The sequence below is a fragment of the Columba livia genome, chromosome 13, assembly GCF_036013475.1.
Source record: "Columba livia isolate bColLiv1 breed racing homer chromosome 13, bColLiv1.pat.W.v2, whole genome shotgun sequence".
Taxonomy (NCBI): Eukaryota; Metazoa; Chordata; class Aves; order Columbiformes; family Columbidae; genus Columba; species Columba livia.
Window position 1 is genome coordinate 710,730 of NC_088614.1, and position 22,811 is coordinate 733,540.

Consider the following 22,811-nt stretch of genomic DNA (forward strand, 5'->3'; position numbering starts at 1 on the left):
GCATTACCCCTCCAGTTTCCATGGATACAGCCATTAGATCAGCACAAACCAAGCAGCTGAAATGTTGAAATTAGTGTTATTTTAAATCAGCCTCTCTCACAAAGATCCTGGTGACAATGGAGGTGTTAAGAATATTGAAATTCTTTGGCTGAAAGCTCAGCCACAGTTGCAACATCGCTGAAACAAAGGTTATAAAAGAGAAGAAAAGATATCCAGACAGACTACAAGCAGGAGAAAAGATCCGTAGTATTTACAGGAAATGTATAATGTTTTCCAGTTACACAGTTTTACAAGACCAACAAAATGTAGAAAGAAGCTAGATTTCTTTGTGGGGAGAAAAAACAACCAAGCAAACAAAACCCCACAAAAAACGCCACAACCAACCCAACTTCAAAACCAACAGAGAACATGTATCTGCTTTTAGGACAACTACAAAAGGTGCTTTGCAAATCTATCCAGTTTCGGTTGTTTGTGGCGATCTCAAAATATGATACTCTCAGACACAAAGTCTGAATCAAGCTAGAACGTTTTATTAAACAACGAATAATTGGTTGGAAAAAAAGAGTAGTGGAGAGATGACACATCATACATTGCCTTCAGACAGCGGCACAGGGGGCAGCTTTACAATTCATGTGACTATGCGACACATTGGGAATAATTAATCCACTTGCATAATCAAGACAGACTTTGCAGCAAGCTTTGTTAGCTTTTGTTTGTTTTGATGTGTACTAGGAAGTCTCATTTTAGACATCTCTTTGTGCTTCCTCTATCATTGTGTAGGCAAATCTAACATCTTCCATCTCCCATGAGGAAACCAGCTATATCGTTCAAGATGTAGGGAACCAAGAGTAAATGCAAGGAAGGAAAGTTTGGATTCCCTTCTCAGGTACTATTTTCACAGAAATTTAAAAAATGCTGCAAGATTTGCCAGGAAATATGTCTGTGCTAAATTCTCCTATAATTTATTTTGAACTAAAACCAACTTCCTCTTATGGATTTGATATTAATTATTAACTTATCTGAGAAGAGTAGATATGCTAAGATCCTTTATGATAAGGATGTTACTAATTCTCCCACAATTTTAAAAAGTTTGTTACTCAGAAATGCAAAGCCTATATTCTGTAACCAGCCAAAAATCACAGTTCTAATGAGCTATTTAAATGAAAGCTGTAATATATTGTGAATCTTAAAATCTCAATTAAATGTTGTTCTTACTACATTAAATGACTAAGTTTTTGTACCAGTGGTTTCAGATTTCTCTGGCCTTCTCAATTAGTTAGGAACACTTAAACTAATCGCCCTTCCTGCATGCTCTACCCTCAGACACTTTGGGAGAACTCCACACAAACCTCCTGGTTCACCTCCTGCCCCACCACCCACCCCCGGCACAGACGCAGCTCCAGAGCACTCGACCACCAACAGAGCAGCAGGACTGAGGAGCTACAAAGATCCTGCATCTCGTTCACTTCTCCTCCCAAGTCTTAGCGCTAGGAAGGTAATTGGTCACGGCAGCTACAGTTCAAAAGATTTTCTGCCTCCTTTTCTCAAAACCTGAGATACCATTAGTTTCTTTGGTATCTCCTATGGAAAAGACAGCCCTTGGGCACACTTCTGGGCACACTTGTCTGTTCCGTAAAGGCTTCTGCCCAACATCTGTGCTGTCCAGCTGCCCCAGACCTTGCTCCCGGGAACCTACCCAAAATCAGAACAACTCCCATGAAACAAACCCAACCCCTGGCTCCACACTTCAGAGGAAGTCACAAAAATAAGTGTTAGAAGAGCTGATGTGTACAACATAATAATTAGGAAGGAACTAGGGAGACATGAAATCCTAATTTCGTAATGACAAAACGGCTCAAACATAATTTGGTTTTAGAGAACAAGGGCTGCTCAGGTTCCCCTCCAAACTGGCTTTCGCTATATTGATGGTTACTGAGAGTCAGCAAGTACCAGCAAAAGCAGCCAAGGCACAGAGGATGAGGGGAAAGGCAAAAGGAAAAACCCAAGGGAAGATGACATGGCTTCATCAGCACAGCTGGACTTCCCTGTCCATGCAGTTCGAGCAGGAGAGTATACATCTCTTATTTTTATAGAGGAAAGAGCTAGGACATAGAAAGAGGACAAATTAGTCTAGTAACAGGACTATTTAATTTTCAGGGCTTTCCTTAACAACTAACTGCTGGTATTCCTACACAGCCAGAAGGAAAGGGGTATGTATCCATATTCATCAGAATTCTGCATGGCAAGGTTTAAAAAACCAAGTAAGACATTAATGCGGAGAGTGTCAATGATTCAAGACAGGAACTATTTAAGTTAAATGATTTAAAGACTGAAATAGCACTGAGCTATTCTGGGGAAGCAGAATTTATTTCTGTAACCCAGATACCTTTCCCTGTTTAATTCTGCCACACACTATGTCACTAGCTTGCTGTCACTATAAAGCTTAATATTATAGATTGCTGAGGATACTTAGAAGTACATAAGGATAATTTATCTATCATGGCATGCTGTATCAGTAACTATCCAGGCTACATCAGTTAGATAAATGTGGGATTCAAAGCATAAGTCATGAAAAATTTGCTTGTTTACTACTCCTTCCAGAGAGGTTTTATTAATATTGCATAATACAAAAAGGCATAGGAAGAAAAGGAAAGCTAGGCAGCAACTGCATTTCTTTAAAACACCTGTTACACAAGAACACGGACATGGTGCCTCTCCAAGGCAATGTAACCCAGAAGTAAAAAGGGTTTCCACTACTTCCAAGAAATTAGCTTGATAGCAAGCATTGCATCTGGTATTTTTTCAGTGCCTAAACAGACAAGAATTGTTTTAATACCTTGGATGAGTCCTATTAGCTGCTTTAGTGCTTTCTAACAAACTGGAATAAAACTAAAAATTGTAAGTCATATGTGAGCAGAGCCCAAGTTTCACCTCCATTATGAAATCATGTATGTTATACAAAAGAAGACCCAACATGTATTTCGAATTCACTGCTGAGCAATGGCACCCCATTCTCCCATAACGATTTGTAAGACATAGCAAAAGAAAAGCCTTTCAAACTAAACAACCAAGTCTAATTGATCTACAACCTGACCTGGACATTTCACAGTCCTTCTTTAATTCCCAGTTCTCATTTCAACATGAGAGCCAAGTCAGTGGGGAACTAATGGTCAGCAGAAGTCAGAGCTCTTTCCCAAACACAGCTGTCAGTAGACATCAGTATCTACCCTTTCATGTCCTGAAGTGAGACCATCACAGCGTTTCCTCTTTCAGTAAAACGTGCTCCGCAGAACTTCAAATCTGTCCTAGCTGCAAATTTGACACATTCTATATCTAAAAATACTCTGAACACCCTTGAAGGTTTCTGTTGTCTCTTTTAGAGAATAATTCATTCACAGGTTGGGTCATTCTCTGATAACGGGGACAATTTTAGGGTAAATAGTAAGGGATTAAGATTTGATTTGATTTGATTGCTTTCTTTCCAACATCAGAGGCAAACCCTTACACCAATGCTGCTCTATGACACTGGTGACTCATGTTTTATGAAGATCAGACTCAAGACCCACATGCATGAAAGAAGATGAGGAGCAATTATCCCGAAAAAACTTTCCCAACGCAAGATACTTAAGAAATTTGAGTCCATTGATTACTGAAGCTTCCCTTCAGTAAGCTCTTCCCCCTGTACCTCATGTCAAACGTTGCTCTTAGACATACATTAAACCAAAACCATTTTCAAAGACATGCTTTACTGTAACCTGGTCCCAAACCAGCACTTTGGGAACTTGCTGGCAAGCTGTCTATAGACTCCAGGACAGAAAACATGACAATGACAGAAAGTCATATCACAGCCTTAATGGTCTTCTACGCTTTAAGAACAAAAGCAAAACCCCAAATCCACTATGCCCCAGAACACAAAAATCATTAAATCTGAGAAATTAATTTCTCAGGCCAACACAATGTTCCATGAAAGTAAACTAATCTGGGGTCATGTCCATCTTATTTCTATTTTTTCTATTATGTTACAGTAATTTTTATTGGATTGGGATGCTAAGGCCGTTAACGCATCTTTGAGAGAGCGCTTAATCTGTGTTCTACGGAGTTTTGTGAGATAACATTTATTTTATATTTCGTTTATTTTATTTTTCTGTTTCTCCTTCTCAAATTTGCTTTGTGATATTTCTACCACACAGTTATTTTAATGTAAAAAAGGAAGTTAATTTCACGCATATTCTCAATTAATTCCACTGAGAACTGGTGTTCCTATGAAAATATTAGTTATACTTGTTGCTTTCAGTGGAAGCACAGTCAGGTAGCCAATAAAAGTGTTTGCAAAATCTATTGGGAATATCTAGCTGAGCATATTTCAGAAGCAAATTGAAAAGCATTTTTCTAAAAAAAAAGGAATAAAAGGGTACTTTTGAATGTTTTTGTATATGGAAGGTATCTGGTGAAAAAGAGATCAAGGGTATAAACGAACTAAAGTTTTTTTTATTTTCACTACGACAAAGACCTCATACAGAGCCGGTTAACAATGGAAAGATTTAAGTAGCTGTTTGGTTACCTATTGATTTATCCATTCTTCTGTGTGGGCCAATGAGTTAATCAAAATTAAGAAAGCTGAAAACACATCAGATTTTGCACCATTACAGAAGTAATAATCAAATAGGTATTATCACTTCCATGCCTCCATATTTTGTATTTTACACTAGTAACTGGGCGTAACAGTAAGTGAGTGGAAAGATGCATGTCATGAGGAAATACGTGAGGAAAATCCTGCCAGACTGAACCAAGCAAACTTAAGAGCCAAACCCCATAAACAAGGACTATCATTCGTCCAGTGAAGTTATTTTTAGCTTTATGAAGAAAAACATAGGAAACCTCATTCCATTATTAAGCTTTTGTTTTCTCTGGGTTATTTGTTATATACAGTTGATAAAAAGGTTGCAGACTAGAGTAACAGGTTAATTCTCGCAAATGGAATAAAAGAGAGAAGGCGGAGGCAACCATGCAACAGCAAAGGACAAACAGTAACTGGGGAGAAAAATGGCCCAAGTGATGCACTGCGTGCACACAGCACGCTCTGTATCTGCGTTAGAGTCAACTTTCTAGTCTCATTGAAACAGACATCTTGAGTAGCTTGGTAGGGGGACAGAAAATTCCAGAAGACTGACAGAGACAATATCAGTGTTCAGAAGAACCACAACAAACACACAGAATAATTCAGATCTATAAATATGTGAGTTTGATCTCTCAAAGACCAAACCATTTCAAAGACTTGTTAGGCATGTAGTGGAAGAACAGCTGGACCCTGCAGCTTGATTTAAGAATAGCAATGTGGATTAAAACAAAAAACAACACAATTAACATGCTGCAACAGTGAACCATATCTCAGCCTCCAAATCTGCCCATGCATGACGGCAGAGACTGAAAGTGGCCCAAACCGTAGCACCTGTTATGCTGCACATTAAATCACAAATGTTGAGTTATGATTTTTAAACATAGAGAGAGCACATTTTCAGAAGCAACCCGGTTTTGCCATCTGCAATTTGCAGTGTCCACTGCTACCAAGTCAATTTGTTACACGCTGCAAACAGACTGACTTGGCTTGCACCGAGAAGACAGCTTTACAAGAAGATGTTATATTATTGTGACACAAGTCCCAAGAAGCCAAAACATTTAACACTCAAGGAGACGGAGAAGGTAGGAACAGGGAGCTGCCACCACTGCCCCGCGTGGGCACGTCCACAGGCTTCCACTTGCTCTAGAGACTAATGCAAGTGCCACATTTGCAGTAGGGCCAAAGACTTCCAGCTAATGCAGAGCTCCAAGCACAGTGGAGACTTGGAACACTCCTCCTTGCAGTTGCACTTCTGCCTTTCTCTGGGACTAATTACGATGTTACCGGAGCCACTTCACTCCCCAAACTGGGCCGGTTGTCTGTCTCACTAAGTCTAGAATAAACCTTGAAAGGAGACTGGTGGTGTACCTCCAGGAAAGAATTCCACATAAAGGAGAACCAGAGGGATCGACTGAATGTTCAAAGAAGAGACAGAGGCAAGGAAAAACAGGTGCCTTGGAATAACAGGTTCATACCCTCCTTCCTGAGGCAAACTCCTGCAAATGTCATCCAGAAGCACAGGAAAATTCTACCATGCTCCCTAGAGGATACACCAAGTCAGGTAATCCCCATGAAAGGACCCTGCATCAATAGAAAACCAGCTGCACCAAAGGACAATTTCTCAGACTGACAAGAAATTGTTTTAGTGCACTATATACTGCCTTTGGGACAACCTCCGTTCATAAATAAGTGCCTTGAAAATGTATAACCTGCATTAGACCTTAATACTGCGTTTTTCTAGTGTATATGTAATATCTACAGGGGTGATTCTGAAAAAAAAAAAAGAAACAAAACCAAGCTCAAAACAAAATCTAAGTGTCTCAATAGATTTAGAACTGAGAACACAGGGACAGAATAACAGAATAACAGAATAAGGTTTAAAATGTTTGTGTTACATTAAAACATCGATGTTTAAAACATCTTTACTGAACAAAACCAACTAGGAAATGTGGTATTTGACATGCTGTAGGCTCTGAATGGCTAATGGGACCTATACAGAAACAGAAAAGAACCAAGATATTAAAGGACAAAGAGTAAAATGAGCAGCTACGTTTTTTATTATGGTTGCATTTGTTAGTGCAAGGCCACTTTGGAATGAAAATGAAATTGTAGCATAAGAAAATAAAAGCAGGTTAGGAGAATTATCTACAAGCTAAGTAAAAATAGTTTTTTGTAATTCTAAACTAACAAGAGTTAAAAGGTCAGATAATGGTAAGAAGGGAAAACATAATTGTGAGAGAAAATTTTTAGAAGTGACTTGCATGTAGACATGCTATATCCAGCACCATCCGCAAGTATACCATCTGAAAAGCGGTTCCACTTGCGAGGATGTATTATTCTGCGATAACCCCCAAATGCCTTATCATTTCAGGCACCTTTCTCTAACGTATTTTATGAATACTATGTTGAAGTGGCAGCATCTCAGAGGGAAGCTGGATGAAGTAGTACTTTGAGGATTTACAACCTTACACTGGAAACTTTTGTTGCTCTAAGTACATGAACACAGCTGAAGCACAAAGTCTCCTTGGTCCCTCTCTATTCTCTGAAACAGGTGTGGTAAGTGTGGTGTAAAAACTCTCATGGCCGCATATCCTATTGTAGTACAGAATAGATTTCTTTACACAACTTACCCCAAACCATGGTAACCAAACACAGTGGTTTAATTGAGCCCACTTCAGTTAGTGAGTGGAATGTATTATGATCGTGTCTGTCACTGTTACTCAACTAACAGGCAGTAACTTACTAAGCCAATATTTCTCGATCACCTTGGGTTATATTTTCATGCTCTCTACGTGATGACTGAGCTGTCCCTCCAATCAACACAACCATAGTAGTTTTGTTTAAAATCTATTCCTAACCAAAATATGTTTATTGAAATAACTGCCTAAAAGGCTTAAATAAGAGGCAAAAAGAAACTTTCTTGTTTACACCACTGGCACAGAATTATTTGCATGGAGTAGTACTTGATGTACATAGCAAAAAAGCAGTTCCAAGGACACCAGCAGAGCTATTTCTGTTTAAGAGTCTTCTCTGCATCAAGAACAGTAGCAAAATGCTTCAGGAGAATTTGCATTCATTCCGTTCCAGGCCTGAGGAAACTTCAGGTTTTATTTCCCATCTGCAGCACTGTCAGGTTGTATTGCTCATGTCCTGTTCCGTAACAGAGTGGGACTGACACAATCCAACCCGACTTGACAGAACCTGAGCTGTCATCTGTGGAAGCTGAAAAAGCACTTTTCTAGTGCTGCAGTGGCAGGAAACACTTTTTTAACATCAGCTTATTTTTTAATAGTTAAGCCCCAAAAAAAGCCCTGTCAAATAAAATACTTAATGGACACCCGCATCCTCTAAACAGTGCGATTGCTTTACCATCACGGTCATTCTCATGCATAGGGGTGCCTCCATTCTGTACCAGTCTAGACATTGTTGTTCATGTGTTAGTTCATGCATAATCCAGGACTGAGCGTATGCAAACACACATCACCAGCAGCATCAGTCACAGATGTAAAGGTCAGTTGAGAACTCATTTCCACCCTTCTGACTCTATTGCAACCATTTAGACATCATCAATGTCATATTCAACAGAATAAAAAAAGCTTATTAAAGTCAAAAAAAACCAAAACAGTATTTACTCCCAAGACTTGTATATCTGCATTTGTAGCTCTGATTAAAGTAATGAAACTCACACACATGGAACTAAAACCTTACTCAAGATACAAAGCTTACATGCAACATTTTGACAGACATTTTGGTCTCTGCATGTTGCCAGAGTGCCCTGGATCTGTCACCTACTGTTTTTGGTGATGGTGAGGCTGATCATGTCAGCAAACTGACACGAACCAGCATTGGTACTGAAGACAAAGCACCATAGGACCTAATTATAAAAATAAGAAGATTCAACAAGACATTTCTTAACTAAATTCATTACATTTCTTCTGGTGGGCAAATTTAACAAATTAAATTAGCTCCTGATGAGGAATGCTAAAGGCAACCCAAGTAGGAGGGGGAAAAAGCACCAAAGTGAGGAAAACAGGGTAAATCAGAAAACAAATGGTGGAAAACAAATAAAGTGATGACAACTGGCTACCACCAAAATTTTAAATATAAAAAAAAGGAAACTGGAGCAAAAAGTAACATTTCAAAAGCAAAGTTATTTGCAGATAGACTATTAAAAAACAATTGCAAGTGAACACCTTTCTCTGCAAGTCTCAGAAACATTGGCCCAAATCCATATTACCCAAATGCATATTATTGAAAAATATGGTTGACATTCTGAGTGTGTCAATGTAAGCACATTATGTAGGACTCACAGAAACAAAGTGAGATGATAGAATACTGCTTCATACACACGATAAAAGTTTAATGGCCCTGCCAGCCCTCTATCCTTTTGCACTGATATGCCTCAGTATGTTTCATTTAGAATTGCACTCCGAACACAGAGATCAGCTTCTCGTGTTCAGTGCCTGTCATGCTTTCTTATTCTTGTCATGAACCATAAAACTCTAACTTCTAGTCTCATTGCATCAAAAAGTAATCTTTGATCTTATTCCTATGGGCCCCTATTGCTATTGAAATATTTGATGCTAACATATTTTTTTGCATGGTAATATTCTCCAAAAATGCCATTGAACACCTAAAAAGCATGAACCAAACTGATTGTTTTGGTAGAATATATCAGCAGAAGACTTGAATAAACTGTTTGCAAAGATGTTTTGATATTAGCCCATAAAATCCAATGAATTGGGATCCTATTGCCAGATCACCACGTACGTGAACAGGAAGGCGCTCCCGCACCCTGGCCTGGTACGAGCTGTTGTGGGCACACCGCTGCCACCTCTGGGCACAAGGCAGTTGTTACCTGCGACCGTTCTGAATTCTTCAGTTTTCACAACAAAGCTTCAGTAAATTGCATAGACTAAAGCAAGCAACCAGAACTATTTGTGTGGAAACAGCAACAGAAAGTGGAAAAAGCCCAAGCCAACAAGCCCAAATTGGCCCTCCGTTTAAAAACGGCACAGAATAGCTCGGATGACAGGATACTGTTTTCAAAACTGTGAGAGTTATCTAGGCAGAGACCCTTGAGGAAACAAGTCCTCTAGGAATTATGTGTAGAAGTACCATTTCCAACAGCCGTGCAGACTTCTGTTATTCAGATCCCTACAGATATCTGGTCTCCCACACTGAGTGATTTTGAAAACTTTGTGTGTTATCACAAATGTCTGTGAAAGCAATAAAGCGTGTTTCTCTTATACTTACCGTATATTTTTGTCAGCATCCAAAATGCCTCTGTAGGAGAAGTGTGTAGTAGTAGCGTCACCAGTCAGTGTGTAAAATCTCACCCAGATATGCTCTGCTTCCCCAGAAACTATGCTGTTGATAGAGAGCGGAAATACGTTGCAAGACAGGACTGGCTGGTGAAGGCTAGCATTAGCCGCTCTCTAACCTATGCAATAGGAACCTTTCCTGAAGTTCTCTTTCTCCCGAGTGACAGGTGCAACCCACCAGTCATGCTTCATAAGAATGGGAAATTTCATACTGTCCAACTAGGGTTTTACACATATTCCCTAATCCAAAGCATATGAGACAAACAGAACTGACACCAATACATTCAGCTGGTAAAATACTAACGTACAGTCACATTATCAGGTTTTATTAATCCTAATAGTTATCTTACCCCACCACATCATCACACGATTCTAGTATTTGCTGGGAAGACACAAGCCTAGTAATAACATACTAAAAATGTTACCGCGTTCAGAGTCTTTTCCTCTCACCGGTGCACTGATTCTTAGTACAACGAGTACCCCGTTGTGCTCATTCCATTCCTTGCTAGGTGGAACTTTTAAGAGCTGCTTTATTGATGTACTATGGTACAGAATACTGCATATAAATTACAGATCAATTCAGACACAAAAGAAACAATGTGCAGTACTGCTCTAGATCCACAAGTCATGTCTTCAAACATAAAATAGGATTCTGTTTACGATTCCTTTTCAGACACCTCTGCATTCTGGTATTTATCAAGCTATTATATTTACACACCAAAATAAAGGGGAGCTGTCAAATAACTTAAACGTATACTTCCCCTGAACGACCCAGTTTGGCAGGCTCAAGAGCTCCAACAGCATCAACTGTAGACCAGAATTTTTAGGTAACTTCTTCAACTGTACTCATTACAGCAATCTTACATGATATATACATTCTTACATAAAATACTTTCACTACTTTTCTTGGGCATTGGGAAGAGAGTTAAAATACTTTTTTAAGTCTACAGATTATTGCTTTGGTGTCACTTTGAGAAATGGCACACCATAACTACTGAATATTATGTTTTTAGGAGGAACACTCAAAACAATTACCACTCCTCAACATAGTACTGACCCTCTCTCTTCATCTTAATGTCTCAGCTCAACACAGTGTCCTCATTCAACAAATAAAACTCAGGGAGGTGCTAAGGGACAATTTACCATCGTGGTACTATTATGAGGAGAACTTATGTACGTGAGACAGATCAGAAAAGCTAAAGGTCAAAACACTGCAGATAATCCTGCAGGAATGCCTAAATAACATAAGGGTACCTCCCAAAACATGGTAATTTTCTCAGACATTTGTTTCACAATTTTATTTTTGTATTCTTAATATTATTACTTCAAAGTAATAGAGTCCTTAGCTTGTGTGGCAAACAAGCAAACCTGCAATAACAGTATTGGATTTTATTATACAGTTAAAACTTATACTATACCCATTAGGATAACTTACCTATATATCACTTCAGATAATCCGCTAATGACTTTAGCATGAAGTCTGACTAATGTTATGTACATTATGGGTCTGTCAGTAAACTTTGGAGTCAATGGGAGGGTTTTTCCTGACCAAAATGGGCTTTGAGTTGCATCTCCTCTTTTTTGGGAGGTGTTCTAGAATGTATCAAGCCTGAATGTAGAGAACTTGGAGGGGCTTGCTAAAAAAATAATACGTTTCTCCTGTAAGCGTGACTAAGTATGAGATCTTTTAAAGATCCCTTTAAAAGCTGCTGCTTTATTTTCTCCCTAATACGCGCAGCTTAGAAAGGTAAAATGAGCAGCCCAATAACCTACTAGATGAATGGAAATACCGTGGCTGGAATCCAAAACTGTATCAGTAACATCCCTCAGGCTGAAAGAAAATAATTTTCCAATATTAATTTGATCTTCATTACACTACACCACACTGATCCTCCACTTTGTGAAGTTCTTCAATCGGGATATTTATTATCAAGTAACCTCCTTCTATTAAGACAACTTTTTTCCTCCCTGTGCAGACATGTGCACAAAGGACAATGTACATGTTCTGCATCCATACTGCCCACTGTACAGAAGCTGTGGATTTTATTTTAAAACTTCTAGAGAGAACTCAATGCACAGAGGCTCCCAGACATAGCATACATGTCTTAAAACCCACATGAAGGGAAAGCTATATGTTAACATCTTTAATATTAATATGTTTCCAGACAGACAAACATTTTTTTTTCTTAATATGGATGTATTCCCTAGTAAAAAGCTTAAATGATGCAAATAAAACATGATGAAAGTAAATTTGCTCATACCTCCAAGTTTTTTGTTTGGTTGGTTTTGGAAGGTCAATACATAATGTCAACTGCTTAATGGCTTATTGATCACCAATACTTCATATATTAACAACTGCACTATACCAATTTACAGAAAATTTAATGCTTCATGGATTCTGCACAAGAAGAAGAGTTCAAAGGCACACTAGGTAGATTTTGAAAGCTTTAGTTAGAATAAAAAGGGGCCTTTGACAAAATGAATGGAAAGTGGTATCACTGAGACTTGCACATAGTTTTCATTTAAAAAAGGCAGCTCATTATTAGCCATTGTTTCTTAAGTTCTTGTAATTCTGGTATTGCATAGCCAGAGGAGACACAGGTTTAGAAATTGCCTTTTATGCAGCACTCCGGCTAGCAGCTGTTCCAAATGTGATAGGACAGAAGCATTATTTGTATTTCTGGAGCAGATAAAATACAGGTTACATCAATATCAGAAGGGCAAGTCCAGCCTGGAGGCGTTATAGCTGAAGGGAGGAGGATACAGAGTTTGAACAAACATGTATCACTTGTATCAAACAAACCAGCGTGATAAGGAAACGGGGCTCAGAAACACAGAGATCGCCACAGTCATTCCATGCAGCTGCACTTGGCCAGATATTTACACCCTGTAAACGGGAAGGGAAGAGGAAGCCAACCCGTTAGGTATTCCTTCCACTGACTCACCTCCCAACAGCAAAAATGTGTGCTGACATTTACAGCTCTCACAAGATTAATTAAAGCATCAGAAAATAAAACTCCAAAATTAGTTCCGGAAAAGCCACAGGTGCCAAACTGCTATTTGCAGCCTGAGGGGATGTAAAATTTTAGAATTAAAAATTGCCATGCGTCATCTGCAAGGAGATAAGAGGAGACATATACAGCTAACTCATAGAAAACAGTACTCAAACATCAGCAAAAAGAGAACTACACCCCAGATGATGATAGTTTTGTTAACCTTTTCATGGCATTTCAATAGAAATAACACACCAGTAACAGAAGCCATCCAACCTAGGGAGCTAAAAGCTTTTTAGAAGTTCTTATGTTTTCCCACTTAATTCTTTGTCTGCAACATTACTTGAAGATGTGTCTTAACAATGTATGCAGTATTTTAGAACAGTATCTCCACCTCCAGTGGTCAAAGGGACAGAAGAAATGCCAGCCACAAAAACACCTGCAGTGTGCTTGCTTTGCTTCTTTCCTTATTTTTGCTTGTTTGGGTGGTTTTTTTGTTGTTTTGGTTGGTTGGTTGGTTTGGGTTTGTTTTTAAACTAGGATTTCCTCAGAGCAATCTGAATCCTCAAACATAAAAATCAAATTAACAATTCATCTGACAGCGGAGGTTTGATTTACTGCCCTACACAAATGCTGTGATGGAATAATAGAAGATGCCTCTGCTATCTCTGAATAAGAACACTTCTGGGGTTTGTGCACAAACTACTGCTGCTGGCCTGACTTCAGTGTGCTTTACACCGCTTACTGAACAGGTACGTTAGATTTAGGTAGAGAAACAGCTGCTTCAAGAATATACATCAAGCTTGGGAATGCGATAAGCAACAAATGGTACTTAATGCCAAAAGTAGCTCTACATATGCACAGGAGCAGAGCTTTAAGCTGCACATCAAACTTGATACCTTTGCTTACAGTTCAGTGATTTCATTCTGTCTAAAGCTCATTTCCTACCTGCATCTCTTCTTCCTGTCTCTGTGTCAAGCACGTGCCGCTTATGGTTGTAAAAACTAATGCTCTTCACAGAAATACAGATAAGAACAACAATGGAATTCAGAGAAATGGAACAAGCATTCTGCTGTGGAGAAAAAAATTCCCTCCCCCACCCTCCCAAATGACACAAGTGGACACAATGGATCTAACAGAAGATTACTGCAATTAAAAAAAAATTAATAACTTCCTGTGTTCTCCATAAAAGTTCCACAGCAATTACAGCCTTGCTTAGAACTTTTTTTTTAATCTGTGTCACGCATTACTTGTGCTATTTATACAACCTATATTGTCAACCGCTCTGTTTAATAGATAGAAAAATTTTGACTAACAAGATGGCAAAAGAGCGTAGGGGAACTCAATATTCCTATCAAATAAAATTCTTTAGGGTGTCAACAAGTGCTGTCACTCATTTATTCAGACAAAGTCCACATTCTGGAGAAAATGTTACTACTTTCTTTTCAGGTCATACTGAATTTCCATGCCTAATTTCTACAGCCAGTTACTCTATTAAGATTGCTCAAGTGGAAAAATAAGCTGTTTAGGAGGAAGTGAAAGAAACTCATCTTTCAGTTAGCTCCCAGGCAGGTGACACTATTCATCACAACACTTACCTCATTCCTTGTTTCTGTGTTCTAGAGAATGCTCAAATTTTTCTTTAATTATTCCAGTTACAACAACTGCTGTATTGCTCATTTGTTTATCATCTGACTACCAATCATGAAATCTGACAGTTTAAAAAGCTTAAACATTTCAGTCAGTCTCTTCAAAGTACCACTTCAGAACTTCACACAAATGAGTTCTTCCTGGGCTGTTCGGTGAGCACTGTCAAATAATGTAAAATTATTTTTGCTTTAACTATTCACAAATACCTGATGTGAGAATTGTATGAACTTCATAGCCTGAAATAACTTGCCCAACTTTGAATTGCTAATTATGTAAACGGAATTTGTCTGGAACAGGTTGGCTTCATTATCTTAAGTCAAGACATGCATCACAGGCTGTGAGGGGTAGGTCTTGAATTTCAAACCTCTTTCTAAATTGAAGAGTTCCTCCACTGCAATCTAAAGCACAGCAGGAATACTTTTAATCCAAATGACTTGAATCCCCATGGGAAAATGTAATGAGGGTTTCCTCATATGAATTAGAGATTTCAAGTTTAGCGAATTCGGAACAAGCCCTCTTCCATTTTCCAGCCTTGAGAGCCAGGAGCATTCTCCACTGCTCACCCAAGCAAAAGCCAGATGCACAACCCGCTCTTTGGAACCCATTCAATTCTCTCTGCACAAAAGCATTCATCCAAGAATTGTCAAAAAAAGCTTTATGCCTTTTCAAAATACAAGATTTCACACACACAAAAAAAGGGCTGTGCAAAAGATAAGGAGTCCAGAACAGCAACTGTGCAAGAATAAATCAAATTGCAAGGAAAAGAACCTGCAAATGGAAAAGAGAGAAGATACTCAGTTTTTTTTTTTCCCTGAAAGTATGCTGGACAGAGAAATAAATTACTAATACTGAAGAAGGAAAAGTTATTTACTTTGAAGAATGTTCTTTTTCAAGTTTTGTAGCTTATCAAAAATTAATCAAGGTACCTGCTTACTTATAGCATTGCCATAGCCCACATTTATTTCTACTGAATTAAAGGGACTACCTGAAGTAATGTTAATAAGTGAGGGAATTAGACTTTCTCCCTGTATTTTGGGGAGAGTCCATAGATTCGATAGTTAAAAATTCTAGACTTCCACTTCCACTCTACCTCATGTTCATAGTAAGTGGGATCTCCAAACACTATTATTAGAAGGATGTAAGAACAAAAGTGATACTATTTTGTGTATTTTTCCTTACTGTACAAATAAAAATCATATAAAATACAATTTAAGGAAAGTATAGTTTTCCATAGTGGCTATTCTATACTGGATTTTCTAAAGCTTACTTAACTTCTTGTAATGGGAAACAACCAACCAACCTCGAAAAGAAATCACTCACTTAAAAAAGCAATCACGTAATATGGAGGACTTCTCCACACACGCTCATTTGAAAAGAACTTCAATACTGCACTGCTTGGGTTATCTGAATTGTTTAAAAACAACTACCATTGATCTTTCCAAGACTTTGGCTCCTTTCCATCTCATGACTATTACTCACAGCGGTTTTCAGTTAAGGTTCAGCCCTCTTGCAAAACCTGTTGGTTTGGGAGGAAGGTGGTTGCAGACTCTGTGACTTTTTCTTCCTGCTCTCAAAGGCAGCTGCCGTCCTTCTTCCCCTCCTCTTTGTGGCAGTACATGTGCACCCCGACCAGAAACTCTTACTGCATAAAGCTCTTCAGATTATTACAGGCAATACCTGACCCCATTCCGCATCTACAACATGAAGAGTCAAGGCTGTAATTAGACCAGTACTTTCAGAAGTCATCACGCTGAGCAGGTGTCTCCTACACGAGCCAGTACTGCTAGTGCAGTCAATATAGCTGTGTTTGCATAATTGTGGACAATTCTGTCATTATGAGATGTTGCTGGTGAATCAGTACACTGATAATGCCAAGCACATGTAGCACTGATCTCCCATGATGTATTTTTGCAAGCAGTATCTCGGAAGGAATAATCTGAGAAGTGAAAGAATATTCAAAATGAAGCCACTTTGCTAGAGCCTCTAGGGGACAGAAGTTAGGAGTTTTTCCCTATTTAGAGATTCTATAGGACTGTAAAGTGCATTCGAATGCATTGTTTCTGTCTTTTTCCAATTGAAGGAAAGCATAGGGGGTTTATCTGAACCAATATACAAAGTAAATTTAAGTATTTGTATCATGTTACATTTATGTTTTTGTCAAGACAGAACTTTTCTCAACTTATAAAAAGGGAGAAAAGACAGGATTTTTAACTATTCAGGAGAATATTTTGTTGACAAAGTCACTGACCAAACTAAATGAGGTAGCAGTTATTGCAATGCAAAAAAACCCAACAAATAACCCTCTTCCTTTCTACTAGCTGGAATAGCTTTCATCTTATTGAAACTAAACTATTTCCATCAAATACTACAGCTTTCTATACATCACCTTACACAAACCATCTACAGAGATTTACATATTTATACATCTAAAAAAATCAGTTTATCATCAGAACAGTAAAATATCATGTGTGTATCTAGTAATGAGAACACAAGAATGGTACCTAGGGAATCTCAGCAACTCCAGCAGACGCTGGGCTCCTCCTGGCCTGAGGAAAAGTGAAGGTGCTTGGAGGCACAAGGTGTTGGCTTAGACAGCTGATGAGCCAGTGTGCACACAGGACTGGCATGTGGGCTGGTCACGGACAGCTGACAGGGCTGGAGCAACCGCTGGAAGGGCCTGAACTGGAATATAACTTGCTGCAGATGGTCCTAGCACAGTAAACTGCAACAGAAGGGAGACAAGTAACGAAGCTGTGTCCTCCGCTCCTGACAGCCCGTGTCTCCACCATGCTGTGAGCCCCAAGTCCATGGGGAGGGCAGGGGTCAACAACAGCCCCACCACAGCCCCTGCCCCACTCAGACACGGCTGTGGGTCAGCAGCTCAGGCAGCCCTGCTAAAAACTGTTCACATCTGTTCAGGAATCACAGAATCCCAGAATGTCAGGGGCTGGAAGGGCCCTGGAAAGCTCATGCAGTGCAATCCCCCCATGGAGCAGGAACACCCAGATGAGGTTACACAGGAAGGTGTCCAGGCGGGTTGGAATGTCTGCACAGAAGGAGACTCCACAACCTCCCTGGGCAGCCTGGGCCAGGCTCTGCCACCCTCACCCCAACAAGTTGCTTCTCACCTTTCAGTGGAACCTCCTGTGTTCCAGTTTGCACCCATTGCCCCTTGTCCTGTCCCTGGTTGTCACCAGAAGAGCCTGGCTCCATCCTCCTGACACTCCCCTTTCCATATTGATCCCCAGGAATGAGTCCCCCCTCAGTGTCCTCTTGTCCAGCTCCAGAGCCCCAGCTCCCTCAGCCTTTCCTCACACGGGAGATGCTCCACTCCCTTCAGCATCTTGGTGGCTCAAATCCATTTTTCTGCTACAACACTTTTCAGCTTTTGACTTTTCCATGCCCAAATGCCCCAATGTGCAATCGAATACCTCATTTGCACATATAATCTATTCAATTACAACACAAACAGCCCCCTACATACTTAATTAGTAATTTCTGTGTTCAGCAATCAGAGTGACACCACATGCGCAACAGGACAGCGCTTGTACACATGCAGACCCTGTAAGATATTACTTTAAGGCTGCTGTTTCAAAAGTCACTGCAATTCCTCAAGGTGAAACACCAACCACCATGCCACGGAGAATACACTCCAAACCTGCCTCCTGTCAGAGAACAGAAGACAGAACAGAACCGGGGAGGAGAAAAGCCCCACTAAATCTCTCTTACCCGAAATGGTAAGACAGATGTTTACAAGAAAGGAGCGACGAACGGGAGCTGGTGTGTCCGTCCCTCACCAGCCACCAAGGCCCTCCTGAGGTGGGCGGGAAGGCGCGAGAGCAGCGGCTCCATGCTCGGGAGCGCGGCCTCGGTGAGCCCGAGGGAACCGCCTCACAGGGCCGGGGCCGGTGCTCCCAGCAGCTCTCAGGCAAACACTTTGCCGGTCACGGTGAAAGGGAAAGATCGCCGCGCCGCCGCAGGTAACGAGCCGCCTTCACGGCTCCTCCCGCCCGAGGACAGGGGAGGGGCCGCGCTGAGCCCGCCCGGTGCCGCCCGCCGGGGCCGAGGGGCAGGCGGCCCGGGGGCTGTGCTGAGGGAGCGGTTAAAAAGCACCCGCTTTCTTGTGGGTGTCTCTGTGTGTCAGCGGCCATGTAGTCACTGTTTTGTGGGGCTGGGGTCCCGTCCTAAGCGCTGTTTTGGGTAAAACAACCAATGGTGACATTTGGTGACAACCAGTGACAGGACAAGGGGCAATGGGTGCAAACTGGAACACAGGAGGTTCCACTTGAAGATGAGAAGCAACTTGTTGGGGGTGAGGGTGGCAGAGCCTGGCCCAGGCTGCCCAGGGAGGTTGTGGAGTCTCCTTCTGTGCAGACATTCCAACCCGCCTGGACACCTTCCTGTGTAACCTCATCTGGGTGTTCCTGCTCCATGGGGGGGTTGCACTGGATGAGCTTTCCAGGTCCCTTCAACCCCTCACATCCTGGGATTCTGTGAAAAATTTGAGAAGAGAACATAGCTCACCGCAGTGACCGAGGTGAGGGAGCAGGAGCAGCCCTGCGGGTCGGGGTGGCCCCACCGCTGCCTCCTCCTCTAGGAACTCCTGGTGTAGAGGAGGACAAGGAGTCACTGAGGCTCTTCTCCGGAGGAGCTCGTGTTTCTCCCCCGAGCAGAGGGAAGGGGAAGGACGGAGGTGAAGGGGATGGGGGCAGGAAGGGCCAAAAGGCCTCTCTGAGTTTCCTGGGGAGCGCAGCGCTGAGCACTTGTGGTACACATGCGGAATGGAAAGCGGGAATTCTGAAAGACAGTATATATGCGTATGGCTTATGTGGAGAGATATAAGTAAAACAAAAGAATAAAATGTAGGAATACTGCTGGTTTACAACAGGTACTCTAAGATGCTCTAATTCCACAAAAAATAGGTAGTATTTGTGTTTACCCGTTTGTAGACTTTCTCTCCTCATTAATCTGGCTGCAGATGTATGGCCCCATATTATAAAACTTCGTTACCAGTGTGGCATTGTCTTGGTGCAGGTTTGCATCAGGATCCACAATTACTTTGTCAGTCCTTGAATGTTGGGCCTCTTGTGTCCTTTGGTTTTGTAGTTTCCTTTTCTGTTGCAGTTGTTTCTCTTCTACTTTAGTGATTAATCGTGTTGCTCTCCTCATAATAATAAAAGTGTCTCAGCAGGGCAGACAGTGCTCAGATTCTAATGAGCTGGTCAGAGCTTTTATATCTAATTGGTAATGAAACAGGCTGTGACAAGAAAATTCTGTGCTCCAAGAGGAGTATCATGTTTCTGCATGGACAAAACATGACAGTTTTAGATGCCAGATGTTGAGTACTGCAGAGAAGAAAGCATGACAGGTTATGTGCAAACTCTTATGTAGAATAAGTGAGCAAAATGTTAGAACCCTTGTGTTAATGGAGGCTTCTGAATGTATCTTTGTGGTCCATAGGGAAGGCTGAAGAATGCAGCAAGGAGATGATGGATCAGCTACCGGCAGCCTTAAATTAAAGTCAGTCTCTCTCTGGACTTTAAAATGCACTTAGCATGTTTCATTTATAGGATATAAACATCTAAGTAAAAGAATTTGAGTTATTTAAGTATCAGTTTTGCTGACCTTCTTCATCAGTGTAACATTTTTCAAAACCAGTTATTACACCTTCAGACCATGTTACCAGACTATAATTGCCAAAGCTTTTTGTGAATGTCTACAACAGGTTTTACTAAACCAAAAATGTCTATGTAGTTCTTCACTATCAGTTGCCATGTATATAATATTCACTATTGAAGCAAGTAGAATAATGTGGAGATTACAAAACTTGCAAAGCAGTAGAAGAGAACAAATTGGAAACAATTACAGATTATTTGGGCCTGTATTCGTGACTCTAATATGTTGGAATTTTGGATCAAACATGGGCTAGTTTGATCTCTTTAATAGTTTAAATGATCTATAAACGTCTATGATTTAAACCATTTAAATTTACTTGAGTGTTTTATCATTCAACAGCAGGGAAATTATGCTAATAGGATTATTGTTATATTAAAAATGATGCTAATTTGGGGCTTCTAAGAATACAGATGTACAGCTCAAATGTGTTCTCATTTGTTATGCAGTAGAACATGACATAAAATAGGTGTTTTGTCATTGCTACAAACAAAACGGCTTGAGTGAACAATAGATGGCACATCTTTTTGTTAGGGGAGGGAACATAGTTGTCAGAAAAAAAAAAGTGGCTCATAGGAAAACATAGTGAGTAAAAGTAATAAGGGAAGGCTGTTGCTCATGGAAGGAAAAGGGGAAAAATGTGGCTTTCTGCTGTATTGTTGTTTGCTGGAGACAAAAACTATAACACTACCTCCCATATAGGAAAGCGTGGGTTTAATGGGTTACCTCCCCTAGTGCAGAAATAGTGTGAGCAAACTCTTTGTCATCTCAAAGATCGGTTGATTGATTTCTAGCTCCAAAAAACAACGTCAATGTGTTTGAAGGAATAAGAAAGAAACTGCAGCTATTAGGTCTATATTGAAAAAGATCCTGGAGATGTGCTGCAGAAACCAGTAACTCAAAATGGCATAACCACATTTGTTTATTGATACCTGGAAAGTAGCTCATTATTTCAGGGGTCATTAAAAATAAACCAAAGCTTTGTGGGGAATACTTTAGTATCAAGAAATGAGCCACAAAGTAATGTTCGTTTTGTGTTCATCAGTATTCTAGCAGAACCTTTCATAAATCTGGTTTGATTTATAAAGCAATAGAATAGTTTGAGAAATGCAGTGAATATTTTCACAAAATGGTAACCAAGGTATGCAGATTTCACATTAGTTCTGTTCCAGGCTACTGATAGTTAGTGTTTATCCTTGGATAAGCAACCTAGATTAATGAACTCTTGCTGCAGCGACATTGGCGTTGTTTTTGGAGGTGAGTTGGAGGGTGCGCTTGTGTAGCGGCTGCGTCCCCTCCTCAGCTGAACTGTCACTGGGCAGGAATTTGGGTATCCACAGAGCTCACCTGGAGTGTCAGGTTTTGACACATTAAAGTGTTACTTGTAACATCGAATAGTTAGGTATTCTTTGAGGAAATAAGTAAAGGAAGAGAAACTACAAGTATCTTTTCATGGATGAGTTGTCTAATTTTCATTAATATCTTGCTACTCCTTCCTCGACAAAACTTTTCCTCCTGATGAAATCTCATGTGCACCAATGCTATTTGGAATGCTTAATAACTGGAAAAAGGATACTATAAATAATGTTTTGTATTCTAATTTAGCCACAGATAAGTTTTTCACTGTTCTACAGTAAGACTCATTGGGAAGGTATGTAATATAATTTAAAAGCACAAAGCTGCTTTTGAACTTCTGAAAAAGCGGAAGCTTGCTTTTATATTGTAGTTAAGACTGATTTCCACAGCAAAAGCCAGGATAAATGTAACATTTTTCATTTTGAAAGCAAATGAGTAATGGAGTACACCGAAAACACTTGATGCATCTGCTGTGCTAAGCGATAGATTTTTACTGGATGGGCACAGCTGTGTTAACTTGCATTTCTTGATGACTCCTCATTTTGGTAGGATCCTGCTGCCCGTTCATCCTTGAGCTCAAGTTTTTGTTCTTTATTGCTTTTCCTTCAGGCAGAATTAGTATTCTGGGGGACATGTGAGAATAACACTTTTTGTAGAACTTCAGCTCTGAATTTCCATGACCAAGAAGAGTGTCGAGCTGAAATTGTTGATATCCTGTGTGAACTATGTGATCTTCCTCCATTAGCTGCCAGCTTAAAATCCCCATCAACTTCCCTGGGTGGAATGTAGTTTTGATGCAGAAGCTCTTGCTCGTGATCCTGCGCTGTTCTCCTTGTTACTCTTGATTCCGAGAATAAAAGCTGTGTCTCTGTTACTCACAATATGTCCAGTTTAAATAAGAAAAATGAGGACAAGCAGAAAACAAGAGATGAAATATGCTTTTCTCCCTTTATTTTCATAACAGATCACTTTTAAAATTGGTATCTAGCAGTTGTGCAGACATAAATCAGTTTGTCATTATCATCTTGGGTCCTTCATGTATTTTAGCAGGCAGGTTGCTGTTCCTGGGTAGTATTGAAAAGAACACAATATGCTTTTTGGGTTATTCTGGGAAGAATGTTTTTATAATTTAATTCAGTACAGTCATTCTTTCATATTTGTTATCTGGACATCTTGAACTTGATATTTCTCCGGACT

General features: G+C 40.1%; 1 long non-coding RNA gene across 4 annotated transcripts in view; it reads right to left on the reverse strand.

Annotated features, from left to right (window-relative positions):
• LOC110360420 (uncharacterized) overlaps window positions 1-18,605 on the reverse strand; it is a 49,921-nt gene extending 31,316 nt beyond the window's left edge. The window contains exons 1-3 of one of the 4 annotated variants that reach the window (XR_010465858.1): window positions 18,315-18,605; window positions 17,087-17,307; window positions 16,065-16,279 (exon numbers count right to left, since the gene is read on the reverse strand). This is a non-coding gene — a long non-coding RNA (uncharacterized LOC110360420). Of the gene's footprint in view, window positions 1-9,874; window positions 9,989-16,064; window positions 16,280-17,086; window positions 17,308-18,314 lie in introns of all 4 variants that reach the window. The other 3 variants (XR_010465859.1, XR_010465857.1, XR_010465860.1) reach the window with 3 other exon arrangements.
• Between the last annotated feature and the right edge of the window lie 4,206 nt (window positions 18,606-22,811).